Below are 19,136 nucleotides of genomic sequence, written 5' to 3'. Positions count from 1 at the left end.
AGAGATCACATTTCAGAGCTGACCTCCAACTACCTCTTGCCTCCCCGTGACACTTCACACCCTTGTCTACCTGATTGATTAGTCTATTATGCTCTCCACTCTCCTGATGGCTACAGATTGCCTGGTATCTGTCACAGCCTTGCTTTTTGGTCCTGTAACATTTATTCTGAGAGATCAGCAACAGCCTCTGGCTGCCATTCTCTCTCCCCATTCACTGTCCTCCACCTGCCTCTCTTGTGAATGTATCCACTTTTGGGCTCCTCAGTTTAAGAAAGAGTGTTGAGGTGCTTGAAGGTGTCCAGAGAAGGGCATCAAGGCTTGCGGGGGGGGGGGGGCTGGAGCACAGCCCTGTGGGGGGAGGCTGAGGGAGCTGAGGGTGTGCAGCCTGCAGAGGAAGAGGCTCAGGGCAGAGCTCATTGCTGTCTACAACTACCTGAAGGGAGGCTGTAGCCAGGTGGGGTTGGTCTCTTCTGCCAGGCACCCAGTGAGAGAACAGGAGGACACAGCCTCAAGCCGTGCCAAGGCAGGTTCAGGCTGGATGTTAGGAGGAAGTTCTTCACGGCAAGGGTGATTGGCATTGGAATGGGCTGCTGGGGAGGTGGTGGAGTCCCTGTCCCTGCAGGTGTTTGGGAGGAGGCTGAATGGGGCATTTGGTGCCATGGGTTAGTTAATTGGAAGGTGTTACTTTGGATTCGATGATCTTGAAGGTCTTTTCCAACCTGGTTAATTCTGTGATTCTGTGATCTGTCCAAGTGCCTTCTGGGTGCATCCCTTCCCTCCAGCATGCCAACCAGAGCAGGCAGCCTCATGCCATCCATTTCACTGGCCTTGCTTGGTTGATCAATGGTTTGTTTCATTTTGTATGTCAGTGCTCTTCCTCCCCACATCCAATGACTGGAGACCACTGTGGGGGGTTGGACTTGATGATCTCCTTGGGTACCTTCCAACCCCTAATATCCTGTGATCCTGTCTTGTTTGGAAAAGGGAGAAGAAAACTTTTGCAGCTAAAAAAAAGATTCTTACCTGCTGGGAGTCCACACACACACACTCTGGTTAAAAACAACCTTTAAGATGCTGGCATTTTCAGTGGGGCTCTTTATTTTCTTTGGGGCTCTTTATTTTCTTTGCACTGTTTGGAGGTAATAAAATGTCAGCAGGTGAGGCTGTGAACAGTGGCACAGCTTGGAAGGCAGCTTTCCTCCACAAAATGTCCAGACCTGCAAAAGTCTGGACATGAGGAGGAAGTTGTTGAGCATGAGAGTGGTGAGAGGCTGGAACGGGTTGCCCAGGGAGGTGGTTGAGGCTCCATGGCTGGAGGTGTTTAAGGTCAGGCTGGATGAGTCTGTGGGCAGCCTGCTCTAGGGTAGGGTGTCCCTGCTTATGGCAGAGGGGTTGGAACTAGATGATGCTTGTGGTCCCTTCCAACCCTGACTGATTCTAATGATTCTAAATGTGGAGTAAACAGAGAACTGAGAATGTAATTCATCCAAAACCAAGCTGAAGAGCTGTAACCCTGACTGATTCTCTGATTCTATTCTATGATTCTAAGTCAATGAAACAATGACAGAGCAGGGAGCAATGTTGTGTTTAAAGATGTGTGTGGATAGAAGGGCTCTGCCTCCACCTGGGGAGAGGTCTAGGATGTGTCCCAGATCCATCCATCTCCCTGTGCTTGTCAGAGGTTGTCCACCTCTCTAATGTTGTTCCAGGCTTGTCCCAGCTCTGTCCATCACCCTGACATTTAATTAAGTGCTCCTTTTCTCCTGGATCATGCACTGGATTTGTGTTGTCTTTCTGAAATACCACTTAGGTCATGTCTGAATATTACTAACAGGAGGGATAATGCAATGGTTGTCACTAATATTGCTGTTATTGTTGTGGTGTTGATGATAGTAAAACAAGACACTGAATATCACAGAGATGAGAACTGCTACAATCAGTGTCACTTCTTCCTGGGGCTGGGGCTTTTTAGCTTGGAGAGGAGGAGGCTAAGGATGATCTCATTCATGTTTATCAATATGTAAGAGGTGAGTGCAGGAGGCTGGAGCCAGGCTCTGCTGGGTGATGCCCAATGACAGGACAAGGGGCAATGGGTGCAAGTTGAGGCATAGAAGGCTCCACATGAGCCTGAAGAGGAAATTTTTTTCCCTGTAAGGGTGACAGAGCACTGGAATAGGCTGCAGAGGGAGGTTGTGGAGTCTACTTCTCTGGAATCATAGAATCACAGAATCATAGAATCAAGCAGGTTGGAAGAGACCTCCAAGATCATCCAGTCCAACCTAGCACCCAGCCCTATCCAGTCAACCAGACCATGGCACTAAGTGCCTCATCCAGGCTTTTCTTGAACACCTCCAGGGAGGGTGACTCCACCACCTCCCTGGGCAGCCCATTCCAATGGGAAATCATATCAAGATATTCCAGAACCATCTGAATGCATTCCAGTGTGATCTGCTCTAGGTGATTCTGTTCTGGCAGAGGGGGCTGGACCAGATGAGCTTTTGAGGTGCCTTCCAGCCCCTGACATTCTATGATTCTCTGATTCCTGCCATACTGGTTGCCTCACAGACAGCACAACAGAGCTCTGGCCGTCCAGGTATCCAAAAGTAAAAGAATAAAACAGAGAGGAGGTGACCAATAAGGACAATAAAGTCACACTTATGGTTTAAAAACACATTTATGTGACTAATCCCTGGGTGCAAGGATGATTATTATGCTTATTAAAACGTATCAGTGCCGAGTGGCTGGTGGCAGTGGCTCCTCATTCTTCCAGGAGCTCTGCATTGATGTCTGTCCTGCACCACCTGCTCTGTGCATGCCCAGAGCTGTCTATTTTCCCTGCATCTTTTGCAGTCCCTGTCTGGCATTTGTCCCATTCTTACTCCAGTCTGAGATCCCCTTCCAGCGTTTCCTGCAGTCTCTCCTCTGGCAGCAAGTGAATTTCTTCTCCCTTTTAGTCACTAAGTCGAGCAGCTGATTTCATTTGGACCTCCCCTTGATCCTCTTCCCATTTACACCTGGTCCCTGCATTTCTCTGTCTGATTGTGAGTAGCTGTGCTGTAGCCCTGGGATGGCTTTGTGTTAACCAAGCTGTCAAACAATCTTTTATAGCCCCTCATAGAACTCCCTCTTATGTGTTTCTCTTCAGTTCAAGTATTTGACTTGGTGACCATCCTGTGGGATCCTGAATGCTGTGTCCAGTGTGCCTCCCAGCCCCTGCAGACAACAACTAGGAGATGTTCATGACTGCAACAGGACCCAGAAGTAATACACAGGCACAAAGGTAAGGGATGACCTTGTCAATTGCATCTCTGGATGAGAAGTCACTGGTTTGGGCAGCTGGTCATGGGGAGAGGCACTGGAAATCATGTGGATGAACCAAGTCTCTTCAGGGAAGCTTCATATACCTAGAAATCCTTCCCAGGAGTGGATTGCAAAAGGGAGCTTTGGGCAGCTAGTCACGGGGAGAGGCAGTGGGGATCATGTGGATGGACCAAGTCTCTTCAGGAAAGCTTCATGTACCTAGAAATCCTTCCCAGGAGTGGATTGCAAAAGAGAGCCTCCCGGGGCTCATTTCCAAGAGGGAAGAGGCTGGTGCAGCCACGGACAGTGATCTAGGGTTGTATTTCTCATATTGCTGTTCATGAGGTGATGTCTGGTGGGCCTGTTCTCTGAGGACCAGCCAAGCATGGCCCTTCCTGGGGAAACCTAGCAGGGGGAGTTCCTAGCAGAGGCAGAAGCCTGGCAGGAAACCCTGACTGGCTGAGCTGCTGCTACCGCACTGCCCAAAGTGTGGTGGCAGTGAAAAGTATCATGGTTATAATTGTTATTTTTGGAAGACTGAATGCTCATTCTTCTGTTAAAATTCAAGGACCAGGGAAAAAAGAACCTTTTCTTAGTCTGTTTTTTTTTCCCCTCCCAGAGGTGCAAACGTGCACCTCCATGATTTGCCATTGGAATGGGCTGCCCAGGGAGGTGGTGGAGTCGCCGTCCCTGGAGGTGTTCAAGCAAAGCCTGGATGAGGCATTTAGTGCCATGGTCTGGTTGACTGGATAGGGCTGGGTGCTAGGTTGGACTGGCTGATCTTGGAGATCTCTTCCAACCTGCTTGATTCTATGATTCTGCCAAATTGCATTTTACCAAGCAGAAAGAGAACATCAGGTTCATGTCAGTGCTGTAACTTAGTTTTCTAAGACCAGAGTTTGCCTCATGTCTCTTGTTGTAGTGACTAGCTGTGCTGGGCACTTAAGAAATGTTCTCCCTCCTTCTCATCTCCACCTTGACATTATGAGAATGCTTTGCATCAATCCTTTGAAAGGAAGAGATAAGTTTTGTATTAAATTGCACAGTCGACAGGGTTGAGGTCTTCTGGGTAGTGCATAGAGACTTCTCCCCCCCCCCTTCACTGTTATTATTTAAAATATGCTTTTTATGAGGACAAAAGAGAATAGTTTGATGGAAACAAATTTCTATAGCAAAATGTGCAGCTGGAAAAAGAAAAAAAAAAGGAAAGAAGATGAAAAAAGAGTATTTCTGTTATTGCTTGGGTAGAGAGGTGCATTTGGAATGTGAGCACAAAAGGTGTTAAAAAGTGGGCTTAAAACTTCTCTTCAGTGTGCTGTTGAGATTGAAAAGAGCCATTTTTTGGGGGGAGAAAAAACTTTCCACCAAGCCTCCATTTCCCAGCACTGTCAAGTCTGTAGCAGCAGCCTTTTCCCACAGCTATTATCATGTTTTCACCTTCTCTTCTTCCACCTCGTTTGTCCTTTTCTGAAGCAGCTGTAGTGCAGGTCTGCAGGCTGGAGCTGCTCTGGAAGGGAGGCACAGTGGTGCTGGAGAAGCATGAGCATTTCTGAAGGCCAGATGGCACCAAGAGGATACAGTCCCTGATAGGAGGGAGGGAAAGATGGACTGTCTGGCCTGGAGATAGTAATTTTGAAAGCATGTTACAAGTCTACAGCTCTTAAGACCCCCTTTCCAGAATTACTCCTAACCAATTAGGAATCTAAGCATCATTGAAGATAAGCAGAGCTTAGGTGCTCAGGTCCCTCTGGGCAGACAGAAATATCTCAGCCATACAGACAGATCGACTGTCCTGATGTCTGTCCTGATGGATCCAGACCCAGAACCAGGCAATGAATTACAACCATAAGTGCCAAAACAGCAGGCTTGGGACACAAAGGATAAAAGACAGTTGTGTTGTTTGAGCTGATAAGCCCTGCCTGGAGAGGATGCTTGCATCAAAGGCTCCTGCAGGGTTTTCACAATGGACTGTTAGACCATCCAGCATGGACTAACCACAGATGGAAAATGGGGCTTGCAGAGAAGGCTTCATGCTTGCCACAAAGGAGTGGAATAAGAGTTTGTTTTGATAACTATTAGGCTGAATAATTTGGGATTGGTCTCCATGGACACTGTGAGATATTGGTCCCCACAGAACGATGATTGCCATTAGTATTTCAGCTCCCTGCCTTCTTCCTCCTCCTTCTCCCCAACCTCTGTGAGAGCTGGGTCAGATGCTGCCCAGCCAACATGAACAGTATCTCCCCCTTCTTTGGTAATTGTTGTGCCTTCTGTTCATTTCTCAGAAGCCTTTTGACAAGCAAGAGGCATTTGCAAGGGTTGCAGGCATTCATCTCAATGTACATTTTCATGTCTATTCCCCTTGGAAGAGCTGGAGAGCTAATTTACTTTGCTAAACCAAATGAAAGGAGCTTATGAAGGTAGCCTGTGCAGCTGTGTGCAGTGGGTCAGGGAGCAAGAGAGGAGGTTCTTCTGAGATTGCCCCTGAACTTCTTGTAGAAGCTGAAAAGTAGATGTTTAGTTCAGCTCCGTTCTTCTTTGCATTGCATGGACTTCCTTTCAAGCAGCCAACACTCAGATCTTCTGCATGGTCTCATCACTGCTCTGGCTACAAACACTCAAGAGAAGCAGCATTTGTAGGGAAGCCTAACATTTTTGGCCTGGTGAGCCTAGAGTGAGCCATGCTCATGGTGCTGGATTGCTCATTTGGTCAGCAGATGCCCAGGTGGCTCTGGTGAAGGTCCACATGACGGAGAGCCTTGGCCAGTGCACCCCTCATGTGGGCAGGTAGCCGGTGACACTTGACTGCACAGACCCTTCTCCAGGCGGCTTCATGCTATGAGCAGATGACTAAAAATCATCTCCTGGGCAATTCACTTCATTCATCAATTAAATTGTTTGCTGTGAGCAGTTTGGCCGCATCCAGCTCTAGGATTTCAGCCTTGTAATTTTGCTGGCAGAGGACGACGGTGCCATGTCCGTGAAATCTGCCTGCCAACTGCTTCCCCTGCTAAGCATTTTCTAGGCTAACGATCCTGAAAACCTTGCCAGCAGCCCCAGCTCTGTCCCTTGCAGGGCAAGTCACTCATTTAAACGTGAGCACCTCTAAATGACTCCATCTGCTAAGTGACGTTAGTAAAGAAAAGATTATAGCAGGAGTTATTGCCGTGCCCTCGGGTTGTAACCCTGCTATAAAATGGGCTGCAGCAACAAGGGCACTGTGAGGATCCCAGGCTCAAAACCACCTGGGTGACTGTCAGCTTGATTTATTTTCTTGCTCATTAGATAAATTAGAAAACTGGCAAAAGGAGTTGTTGCCTGCTCTCAGCTGCTTGGTAACCTGCCACATGGCGCGAGATGCCTGTTGCAGGGAGATGTGGCTCCTTCCCACCACCCTGGCCTCTGGCACTTAGCCACCCTAGCACCAGGGCAGGAGGCAGGGACATGGGACAAAATTTGGGCCTACTGGTACCATACATGTTGTTGTCAGTCCTAAACCACCTCATTCGTCAGGCCACACCTTGAGTGCTGTGTCCAGTTCTGGGCTCCTCAATTCAAGAGAGATGCTGAGGTACTGGAAGGTGTCCAGAGAAGGGCAATGAAGCTGGTGAGGGGCCTGGAGCAGAGCCCTGTGAGGAGAGGCTGAGGGAGCTGGGGGTGTGCAGCCTGCAGAAGAGGAGGCTCAGGGCAGACCTCATTGCTGGCTACAATTCCCTGAATGGAAGCTGTAGCCAGGTGGGGTTGGTCTCTTCTGCCAGGCTACCAGTAACAGAAGAAGGAGACACAGTCTCAAGTTGTACTGGGGAAGGTCTAGGCTGCATGTTAGGAGGAAGTTGTTGTCAGAGAGAGTGATTGGCATTGGAATGGGCTGCCCAGGGAGGTGGTGGATTCTCTGTCCCTGGAGGTGTTCAAGCCAAGCCTGGCTGGGGCACTTAGTGCCATGGTCTGGTTGTTTGGACAGGTCTGGGTGCTAGGTTGGCCTGGATGATCTTGGAGGTCTCTTCCAATCAGGTTGACTCTATGTTTCTATGATTTACTCATCTGGCCAACTACTGGCAACCACTGGAGTTTCACTTGTCTCGAATACTGTGGGGGTTTGACTGGAAGCACTTCTCTAGGTGAAAACAGCAGTGCCAGTGTTTCTTTGGAGTACCAGCTTTGCCCTCAGACTCAGGTTGTTACCTTCATTTCACAAACCAAACAAGTTAGAGCAAAATAACCCACCCAGCAGTACTGTCAGCCAGGAGCTGCTGCCCTCCAGAGATACTGGTCAGCATTTTGCTCTTTGGTATTCGGGTGACTTGTGATCAATCTGCCTCCAGCAGCTGCTGCTTTTGCTCATGAACCAGGCTAGTGTTTGTGTGTCAGAAGGATGCAGCTTTATGATCAGACTTGCTTATAATCCCTGGGTAAAAAGTCACTATCCAGGAGGTCAGACTACAGTTACAGTGCCTGCTGACCTAAAAACTCAATGAAATCTTCAGACTACATAACCAAATGTTACATTTGGATCATTTAAGCCATCTTCAGCATCTTTAGTTACATCTGATGCACTTCCATAGCATAAAAGGAGGTCACTGTTATACACATAGTACTTATACAGGAAGAAAAGCTTCCAGCCAGGAGGAGCTATTGGAATGGGCTGCCCAGGAAGGTGGTGGAGTCACTGTCTCTGGAGGTGTTCAAGAAAAGCCTGGATGAGGCACTTAGTGCCATGGTCTGGTTGACTGGCTAGGGCTGGGTGCTAGGTTGGACTGGATGATCTTAGAGGGCTCTTCCAACCTGGTTGATTCTATGGTTCTATGACTGCAATGCATTTCCTGGCCAGTGTGGAGATATTGCCACTGCAAACAGATGATGAAACCAGGGTGAGAAACACGACAGGGACCTCCTGCAGAAGGACACCTTGGAGGCCCCAGCATGGCCATTCCTGTGCAAGGTGGCATGGCAATACCTGCCCTACAGGTCAGAGCAGGTTTTCTCTGCTCTCTAGGTCCTTCTTCTGCCCATGGGACTTCTGCACTGCCTGCACAGGGTCCCTGGCAGCCTGTCTCTGGCCAGCATGGGGACGTGCATGCCTCCATGGCTCAGCCTCCCACCAGGTATGCACTCGTGTGTGCAGATGCTGGCGGGTGGCACAGGGCGGAGGAGACGAGGCTAATTCCTTCCTGAGTCTTGCAAGGAATCGGCTTATGAGCCGAAGCTCTGATTACTCTTATCTTAGCCTGCATGATGGCAACCACATCCTGAAATTCCTCAGCCTTTTGCAAAACCCAGGGGCTGCTTCGGGCTCACCTGACCAATGAAGCAAATTCCAGCCCCGCTTTCACCTCCGGCTGCTTTGAGGGTCTGCGAGTCAGCACAGACTCAAGGCTGGGGGGAAAAAGGTCTGAACCCCTAAATGCATCCAATGCGAAGTGCTTGGCTGTGATGCTTGAATCCGCCTGCCAGACACGATGGAGCCTGGTGCAGAGCAGCATCAGGAGAACCTTTTCAGCGCTGTGCTGGAGCCGAGCGCTGGGACGGACTCACCTGCCGGGCAGCTAACGTGCCTCTGAAATGAGCAGCAGAGGGTAGATGGTCTCAAGCCAAACATGGATTGAAATGTTTGGCTGATGGGATTAAACTGCAAATCCCACCCCCCCGCAGCACATGCTCCTAGCCGCGGCTGCTGCCCGCCGAACCCACCCCGCTTGGAAATTAAAGTGGGGAAATCAAAGTCCTTCTGCCCTGCCTCCTGCTGCGCCTCTCAGCCACTGACATTAACACCAAAAAGGCTGACATTAGCTCTGAATGGATTTTAATAACCCCCTCGAGAGCCTGAATTACCCACGCAGCGGGAGACACGATGTGTGTTTGGAGACCTGGCCGTGAGCAGTGCACCGGGGGCTGGATCAGCTCCGCAGCCTGCGGACACCAGACCAGCTCAAGGAACTACAGCGGCTTCTGTCGACGCAGCCCCTGGCACAGGACCCTGGCAGCTGCTAGGCTGCTGGAGAGCTGCTGCTCTGGCGTCTGCTGCCTGATAGTGTCCTGTCACCAGCAGGTCTGCAAAGGGCTTGTGAGCTTCCCAGAACAGGGATGCTGGTCCAGGTGGCCGCCACCATGGGATCTTTTCCCCCTGGGGCAGGGTCTGAGCTGCTGCAAGGTGGTGCAAACCCCCCAGTGCCATGAATAGGAGAGGCCTCAGCCCCAGGCATCAGATGGCATAAAATAACAGCCTCGGTTTAGCAGAGGCCTGTGGATGGAATGCTAAATGCGATCATGCCTGGCCCAGTTGAGACTCCGGACTAGCGTATGGAAATCTGGCAAGAAGATTAAAAGGTGTCCCCAGGCAGAAGAGGGTATTTGTTTCTTTCTTTGTGGACAGGATGTGCATGGCGTGGGAGTTACAGGGAGGGTAACCTCCCCTAAGCACCTGCACGTGGGCAGTGCCATGTCCCCACAAGGGCTGATCTTGGGGACAAGGCACTGGCCAGAACAGCTCCCTCTGAGATGCAGGCCAACATGTATGATTCCACCTCCCACGAGGGGAAGGGCATCCTGCCTGGGGCTGCAAGCTCAGCATCTTCACTGCCAGCCCTGCAGCCTTCTGCAAAGGGAAAACCCCACGTTCTCCTCCTTCTCCTCCTCCTCTTTTACAAGAGGAAAAGATTGTCACATGGTTCTCACTTCTGGAAGATGAAGAGCCTGGGAACATGCTTTAAAGTTACTGTTTTTATCCCAAGCAAAGATCCCAAGACTTGAGTGAGCCACGCAGCCTCCTCAGCCAGCCACAACATCCCTGCACCGTTTGGGTGAGGAGCGATGGTTTCAAAGTGCTGATGAAATCCACCTGTGTTTTAGTGTGGAAACAGGAAAATCCACGGGGATACAGACACCAGCTCCCAGGTGGGCCAGCAGCTCCTGCGAGTCAGGCTCAACAGAGACTGGGAAATCAGCAGGTACTTCAAAGAACTGAGGACTGACAAGAAGTCCGTGATGGTGATTGAGTTCTATTTAAGAGGCTCATTCGTGCTATGTAAATGCAAATAGTTTACATGGCAAATATTTCCCATTAAGCTCATTCCTACATCAAATGCTAACAGATTGAGATTATGACTGTAATGATTATTTTTATTGCTGGTTTGCATTTAAATGGCATAAATTTCCCCCTACTGTTCTCTCTTCGGGTTAAATCAATAAAAGCTATTAAGAAGGTTCGTCTTCCTCTAAGATTCCTCCCTCTCTTCTTTCTGTTTCATCTCCACTGGTGCCCTTTTTATCCACCCACCACCAGAGATTTCTCAGAGCTGCCTCCACGGTGTTGGTGCCGAGGATTTGAAAATCCCCCTTGGCAGAGCAGAGAGAATCCGTTTTTTGCTGAGATGGGGGACTACAGAGGAGCTCAAGTGCCGGTTCCTTCCCTCAGCTTGGGCCGTGTTGCGTGGAGGTGTGGCTGGAGACAGCTCTCCTGGTAGTCTCTGCTTTAAAGGAGGAGCTGCACCTGGCTGCACACCTGTGCCTCCTCAGCTATGGATGTTCTTGATGTGCTCCTTGGAGCAGTGGCTGTGGCTCAGCGAGCAGCTGCTGGGTTTCTGTTTGAGAAGCATTACCCTGGTATATACACAGCGAAAGCCATTAAGATGCTGACCTTTAAATTGGGCTTCTTCCTGCTCGTGGAGGGAGGAGGTGGGTTGAGTGCCCAAATCTTATTCATTTTAATGACAAATCCCTCACATGGAGGCTTTGAAATGCTCAGCTTTAATGCAATTCGCCTCCCTCTGCTGCAGCTTGGCTTTACTGTGCAGGGGATGTCTGCTTCCCCTGCCTAGTGACAGACCTTACAGATTTGCTTCATGTGCCCCATCGTTTATGAGCTTAGGGCAGTGCTAGCACAGGGCTCTCCATGCTCCTTTACCTGTATCACTGACCTTGCCTTCCTCTATTACTCTTAGCATCACTTTTCCCCCCCCCATCCTAGCTCAATTTGCATAGGTTTCATGTTATCCATGGTTTTTTTGCTTTGTCCCTGTTATCCCATTACCCTGGATAATCAAAGCTGGCTGTAATAGGAACAGCAGAAACAATTTGCTTACCCTCCTATTACAAGCTATTCCCTCTACTAAGTCTGAGGGTACCTGCAGTTCTGTGGTGATGCTAATTAACTGTGTATACATACAGAAAGTAAAGAAAAACGGCACTGGGATCCTTTGGGATGGTGGGGATTAAAGGGAGATAAGATATTATTCTCCTCTTTCTCTGTGCTTCAGTGTCCCTACCTTCAGTGGAAATTGTTTTGCATTCCTAGAGTAAAATGTAATACGTGGTGGTGGTGGAAATCATTGACTCTGCAGAGAGGTGGAGTTGGAAGGAACAGATTTCCCTGCTAGCAAATCCACTGTGACAGTAATGATCCTCCCCAATGTCTTGCTCCTTGTTCCTATTTCAAGAGAGGGATAGGATAGGACAGCCTACAGCCTTTACCCCATGCAAGTCCCCAAACCTTGAAACCTGGTGGTACTGGATATGGATGTACATGGTTGTATGTGGGCACTGATTCCCCAGAGCTGGGCTCCATCATTATATGGGTGGGAAGCCTACCTTCTTCTGAGCATCAGCCAGGCATGCGTGGAGGACTGCCAGTGCTCTCCATGGAGGATAAATCCCACTCAAGTCCAGTTTGCACACTGAGCTCCCCAGCTCCTCTGTCAGCAGTGTGGGTATACCCTCACTGCACCCCAACAGAACATCTGGGGCTAGCCCTGAAGCCACAAGCAACCTGCATTTGACTTGTAAGAAGGGATGCTTGGGATTGGAGATGGAGGAGCATATCAATAGAGGCAGATGGGAGTTCTTGTTGATTTTACATAGCTGAGGCAGAAGTAAACTTCCTATTAACTTCCCTGAGAGAGTTCATAATGATTTGACCCTTAAAATTAAAGATCTGGAGCTAAGCAGCTGGGCTACCAACTCCAGCACGGCCTCGGCTGGCGGAGTTCAAGCCGCAGCTGCAATAGCCAGCAGCTCTCGGCAGCAATTGCACTCTGCTCTGGTTTGTCTCTTCAGTTCCTGACATCATCTGGGAAAAGAAATAAAAGGCAAAGGTTGAATTCACAGGCTTTGTTTCGCTGCAGTTCAAAGGATACAACAGCCTGGATTTTAATTGGCACCGAGTTCTTCGGCTGGTACCCGTGGCAGTCCTGAGCGCTGACGCGCAGCCAGCAGGCAGCGCAGCAGCCAAGGAGGGAAGGCTGTTTGAAGTGCTGGGTGCCTGCCACCCATCGCAGGTACTTAGAGGTCCACCCCCACCAGTGTAGCACTGATCTCGGGGCAGAGGAGTGCTGCTTCATTTCTGATCATTAATGCCACAGACTCTTCTCTGGTTTCCTTCCACTGATCATCTCTGTGCGCAGTCCAGAGGGAGCAGCACACTGAATGGCTTGAGCTGGAGATCACAGCGAGGAGATAATGAAGCTGCTTTCTTACCCTTTGCTTTCCCTGATGGTGCAGCTCAGCCTGGCCTCACTCATCTGTCCAGTGCTGGGTCTGAAGCCTGCAGGCAGTGGTGGGAGGCAGATGCTCTGCAAGCTGCCCACCAGCGTGAGCTGCATGCCCCTATGGAGAGAGGCAGGCATAGCCTAGGCTGCGGTCACCCTCAGCTTAACCCCAGCACCTTGGCCAAATGGAAGCTGTCAGCGCTGACATGTAAACCTGCTCTGGTTTGTGGGGCGCAGGAAGCTGCTGGAGATGGAGGTGCTGTGAGCAACTCCAGCAGCTGAGGGGTAAGACTTACTAAGGGAGCCCTGGGAGGTCGTGTCCCAGCTAGTGACAGTCCCCACTTTTTGTCAAGGGTCACAGGGAGACTGTGGCTCTTATTAGTGATACATGAACCACAGACTTATTTCAGCCACAGGTGGGCTGGAGAGCAGAGTGACCTGCTTCAATAAGCACAGTTACCTTCCACTCCTATGGGGCTTGGGGCTTTCAAATCCCTTCTTGATTGAGATCTAACAGCAGAATCTTTCCTGGTTCCCTTATCCTCTGCTCAGGAGCAGGAAGTTTCATTAGTGCTTAGAATGAGGTCTTGCTTATTCCTCTCTGCAGGTTCAGGATTGCTCCCACTTTTCTAATTACCAGTTTTCCTTGACCTCACCTCCCCTTCCTGACTTGCCTCATGACTTTACACCATGCAGGCTTCCTTGTCCCTCCATCTCTCCTGCTCATCTGTGACATGAGCTCGGGAAGGAACTTTCACATGTGCCCTCTGCTCTGTGCTCATTGTGTTCCCTATGGACACCAGCATTGCCCCAGAAGCCTTTAGCAGTGCCAACAGCACAGTCTCAACAAGTCCCATGCAAGACAAAACCCTCAGCAAAGTGTGGTTAACCTTCCTGTCCCAAGCCAAGCTGTTCCAAAAGCCCAGTGGGGTAGATAGAGTCATTGCTAGGAAGCTTTATATTTACAATGACCTTTCTGACATTACAGTGGATGCATTTCAGAGCCCAAGAAGTGTAAAAATAAATGGCAAGGAAAACAAGACAGCTAATTAGCCAAAGGTCACTGCTGGGCTCCGTGTCTGTCAGCCCTTTTGAAGTTCTCCTTCACACAGGCAGATGTGTGTGCAGTGCTGCTGCTCCTTTGAATAAATGTCTTGGTTTCCAGAGTGGGTCATAGCTCCATGTGACTGAACACATGTGAGGCCTGTCACAGCAAGCCCAGGCAGCAAGCTCATGTCCTTTAGCCTCACAGTTCTCCAGCGCTGAAGAGCATCTCATCTCCTGGAGTGGCTGATCAGCATTGTGCTACCTCCCAGCATCCTGTGAACAGGGTGAGCTGGGAAGTGAGGGCAGACCGGGTAGCTGCCTTTCTGAGCCCTCTCTCTTAGGCATGCTCTTTCCCTTTTGGTGTCCCTGCTCTCTGCACTCTGGTCACAGTGGAGAAGACTGATGGACTATGGGTTCTAGCTGGGCTAAGGGCTGATGGCATCATTGGGGTGCGGCTCCTTGGGGATGAGGAGCTTGGGGAATGCTGGAGCGCATCCCCCAGCACATCATGGTCTCACCTCACATGGCCATCATTCCTCAGTATCCAGTCTTTCCCTGAGGGTAAGCACCTTGCCTGGAGCTGCAGCTACAGCAGCCACCACAAGAGGAAGAGGAGCGAGCAGTCTTAGAGGAGCTGAGCCCTGGGAGAGGGGTATGACTGTCATGCCATGAGAGGCTGAGCAAGTCATGATAGAGACCTAGGTGGAGCAGGGTACTGTGTCTAGTTTGTTTTTGGTCAGGGAAGCTCTGGATCCCTGAGACTTTGAGCCCTAGCCCTTCACCCTGCCATTCCCCAGCCTTGAGCTGTGGATGCTTTCTCCTCGTGTGCTCCAAACTGCTCAGCACAGGGAGCACAGTCTGGGCACAGGGACCTTATAGGTAACATCAGCATCATCTGTGCTGCCCACTTCCTCCTCTTGGGTTTTCCTCCTTCCCTTGTTCTGCTTCATTTCAACTCCATTTCCCATTTGAAAACCCTCTTGCAACTCCTTCTTCCTTCTCTGCAGCTTTCCCCTCTTCCCCCCTTTCCTCCTGCTGCCTCACTCCCTCCCTCCTGCTTGCAGCTTGTGCTGAGTGCTGTGTACTTGCTCGGCATAGCTCCTCCTGGAACTTTAATTTGCTGCTTGTTTCCTTATGGACTTTACACGGTGAGCTGGGCTTTGTGTGTCTCTGTGTGTGTGATTCAATTAAACAAAACACAATCAAATCAGGGAAAACAAGAGAGCGACACAGCCAGCCAGCAATCCCCTGCTCTCTGAGGGCTAAGCCTGTCTGCCTCTGATCTCTGCCCCAGCATGGCTTTCTCACGTCATCACATGGGTTAGCTTGTAGCAGCCCTCCAGATCTCATTCTTGGGGTTTGCATCCCTCCACCAAGACCCTGGGCCAGCAGCTACCTCTGCTCTGTTGTCAGGACCTGGGGCTGCTCCATCAGATGAGAGGTGAAGCTCTAAGGAGCTGGCTGTTCACTTTGAATAAGCTGTGAAATGCTGAGGCATCTCCAAATGCTCAGCCTCCTGCTTCCCTCCTTTCCCTCTGCATAGCTCAGTCCTTGCAGCCTTTGAGATTCTCCAAGCCTTCCCCTTCCCATCTCCAAGCCAGCAACTTCCCTGCTCCATTTCCTGGCCTGCCCTCATCTGTTGTCACCCCCCTGGCAGCATATTAAGCCCTGTCTTTCTCCCAGATCACAGGTTTTCCTTCCAGTAAGCTGTGCCATGGTAGGGTACATTTCCTTGTCTGCTTGGTGGGCTTCCTTCCCTATGCTCCTCTTTGCCATGCCCTTCCCTCCCTCCCTGACCTGTTTTCTTTTCCCCTTTCCCCTCTAATCCATTCATACCATGAATATCTGCTTTCTTAGCATCCTTTGCTCCCAGTCATCCTCCTGGCAGGATTGTCGCCTCTCACCATGCAGGGGGGTGTGGGTGTCTCCCCTGGAGAGACTGTTTCTACTCACTCCTCCCTGGCTGGCTCCCTGGCTCTGCACATTTGTTCTGTAAGTCCAGCCTCTTAGAACCATAGAATCATAGAATGAGTCTGACTTGGAAGGGACCACAAGGAGCAGCCAGTTCCAATCCCTCATGCCATGGGCAGGGACACCCTACCCTAGAGCAGGCTGCACACAGCCTCAGCCAGCCTGGCCTTAAACACCTCCAGCCATGGGGCCTCAACATGCTCAACAACTTCCTCCTCACGTCCACTCTGAATCTCCCCATCTCCAGCTTTACTCCATTCTCCCTAATCCTGTCACTCCCTGAGACCCTAAAATGTCCCTCCCCAGCTTTTTTGTTGCCCCCTTCAGATCCTGGAAGGCCACAAGAAGGTCACCTGGGAGCCTCCTTTTCTCCAGACTCAACAGCCCCAATTCCTTCAGTCTGTCCTCACAGCAGAGCTAGTGCAGCCCTCTGAGCATCCTCCTGGCTCTTCTCTGGACATGCTCCAGCATCTCCACATCCCTTTTGGAATGGGGTCTCCAGAACTGATTGCAGAACTCTTCCCCCAGCTGAGCTGCTCTGCTCTGATGGCTGAAGTGGGTCAGTGCGACTGGATGGAGGTGGTCCAAGGAAGGGAAGAGGAAGAGCAGGCAGGAGAAGCCTCCAATGCCAGATTACAGAGTGGGAGGGAGAGGAGGAGGCTGGAGCAATGTTCTTAAAGCACTGAAGGCTTCAAGGTTTTTAAAATGCACATGAAATGTGATTAATGAAATCCTGGCCCTCAATACCCTCCTCCTCAGGAGAAAAAAATACCAGCAGCAGAACTGACCTCCCCTTCCCAACAGCAGCCTCCTCCACGCAGAGCCTTCCCAGGGCTGTGAAAAGTCACACTTGTGCCACCTCCACTGAATTTAGTGTCCCTCTGAAACCCTGACAGGGGCATTGTGCTGCTGAAAGGAAATGTTAGGAAGGGGGCACACCCTGTTAGTGCACTGGGGATTGTGCCTGGTCAGGATGGGCTCCAGAAATGCCTTAGAGATGTGATCCATGCTTTGAGCCCCTGTTCTCTGTCTCTTCCATGTATTGTAAGAGCTCCTTTCACGTTTGGAGGACTCCTTCTACTACCAAGAGTCCATTCTTATCTCTGGCTGATCCTGTGCTTATTTCAACAGCAGCAAGAGTCCATTCTTATCTCGGTCCAGCCTGATCTAGAGTAGAGTGTCACTGCCCACGCCAGAGGGGAGCAACTAGATGACCCTTGTGGTCCCTTCCAACCTTAACTGATTCTGTGATTCTAAGAGGTGCTGCTTCTCACTCTCTGGGTCATGGCAGTCATGGTGGCCATGAGATAACACTGTCCTGACTCCTGCCTCTAGTGACTGCATGGCCAGCAGGGGCAGGGTGGATGTAATATTGTTCTCCACCTTAGTTTTTGGTTCTTGGCTTTCACAGGCTGAGACTATCCTGTCAGCTGGTCTGTGTGGGGCTTCTGACTAGGCAAAGTCAAAAGATGGGGCCAGCTTACTGGTCTGCAAGGCCAAGCCTGGAGAAAGGAAGGAAAGGAGAGGCCTGGAGCACAGCCCTGTGAGGAGAGACTGAGGGAGCTGGGGGTGTGCAGCCTGCAGAAGAGGAGGCTCAGGGCAGACCTCATTGCTGTCTGCAACTGCCTGAAGGGAGGCTGTAGCCAGGTGGGGTTGGTCTCTTCTGCCAGGCAAGCAGCAACAGAACAAGGGGACACAGTCTCAAGCTGTGCCAGGGGAGGTCTAGGCTGGCTGTTAGGAGGAAGTTCTCCACAGAGAGAGTGATTGGCATTGGAATGGGCTGCCCTGGAGGTGTTGAAACACAGCCTGGCTGAGGCACTTAGTGCCATGGTCTGGTTGATTGGCCAGGGCTGGGTGCTAGGTTGGCCTGGATGAGCTTGGAGGTCTCTTCCAACCTGGTTGATTCTGTGATTCGATGATTCCGTGCCCTGTGGAGCAGAGAACCAACCAAGGCACCATCTGCCTCCTCCTGAGCTTGACCAGTGGTTCCACATGGGATCCCATGGTCCCCACCCTTTTTCCCTCAGGGACCAGGTGTCCATGGCACAGGAACACATTTTTGCTGACGACTGCTCTGCAGAATTTCCCATGCCTGCAGCCAGTGCATCTGGAGCCGTTCCCAGACGTCTGTCCTCATTAATGCCCCCTTAGCAATTTTCTGAGGACCAGCCTCCATCTCAAGCATTAAAACCAGTCCCTTCCTCATTGATTTATGGATATTAGTCCATGCCAGCAGGCAGGAGACATGACATGTCTACATAACACACTCATTAGTAAATTGTTTTGGTTCCTTTCCTTTCTCCTCCATCTCCAGGGCTGCAGCTTTCTCCCCTCTCTCTACCATTTGAACCTGCATGCTGCACTCAGAAGGAAAACTTCCAGCATGAAGTAGTCAGCATCACTGGCTAGGTTGACCTTCCAAGTCCATGCTTCCTCCCCAGTGGCCACACTCACACTCTGGCAAATGCAAGACTCTCTTAGCCCTAGCTCCAGGGGTGTGGCTGCTCCAGCTCTGTGCTCAGGGTAGCTGCTGGTGTAGCCAGGGCTGTGGGACAGTCAGTCCCATGTCACTTATTCTGATTATAACACAGGACAGGCCAACTGCATGAGCCTGTTGGCAGCTGTGCCTGAAACAGTGCCCAGGCAGGGATCCAGTGAGTGAGAGTTTCTTCTGCAGTCATTCAGATGCTGGCTCCAGATCAGCAATGGGTAATGCTGTCCAGCCTTCTGGTTCAGGGACCAAAATCAAGGCAAACCAGTGTTAGTTCCACCAGCTCAAGCCATGTTCCTGGCTCTGGGTTGGTGGCCACCTTTGCAGCAGGTTGCTGACTTGTGTGATGCCATGCTGTTCCCAAAGTATGTGCCAGATGGGATTTAGCAGACAGCATTTGACTCCCAGTGATCTCACCACAGCCTGGGAAGAGAGGAAAGAAAGATCTCAGGACCTTGGTGCAGGGCTGCTTTCATTTTTCTTTCTGATGTCTATGCCATAGGAAAGAAAACTCAGCATGCTCTGCACCCTCTGGACAGCCCTGGAAGTTGTTGCCAGAGAGAGTGATTGGCATTGGAATGGGCTGCCCAGGGAGGTGGTGGAGTTGCCATCCCTGGAGGTGTTGAAGCAAAGCCTGGCTGGGGCACTTAGTGCCATGGTCTGGTTGCTTGGCTAGGGCTGGGTGCTAGGTTGGGCTGGATGATCTTGGAGGTCTCTTCCAACCTGGTCGATTCAATGATTCTAGTGGGGGACACCAGGAGGGAAGGCTTTGGGTCTGCAGCCAGGAGGTGCAGAGTACTCTGAGTGTCTACAGCCATAGCACTGCTGATCTTTTCCTCTCTTGCCCA

At 50.7% G+C, this 19,136-nt stretch overlaps 1 protein-coding gene across 4 annotated transcripts in view; it reads left to right on the top strand.

Annotated features, from left to right (window-relative positions):
• ELFN1 (extracellular leucine rich repeat and fibronectin type III domain containing 1) overlaps positions 1 to 19,136 on the top strand; it is a 134,887-nt gene that overhangs the window by 69,140 nt on the left and 46,611 nt on the right. For all 4 annotated transcript variants that reach the window (XM_064153687.1, XM_064153686.1, XM_064153688.1 and 1 more), the window contains one exon: positions 3,146 to 3,280. The gene's annotated coding sequence lies outside the window, so the exon portion shown is untranslated. The remainder of the gene's footprint in view (positions 1 to 3,145; positions 3,281 to 19,136) is intronic.

The sequence above is a fragment of the Pogoniulus pusillus genome, chromosome 13 (genome assembly GCF_015220805.1).
Source record: "Pogoniulus pusillus isolate bPogPus1 chromosome 13, bPogPus1.pri, whole genome shotgun sequence".
In the NCBI taxonomy this organism is placed as follows: Eukaryota; Metazoa; Chordata; class Aves; order Piciformes; family Lybiidae; genus Pogoniulus; species Pogoniulus pusillus.
Note: the sequence above shows the minus strand (reverse complement) of the source record. Positions and strands in the feature narration are given on the sequence as shown.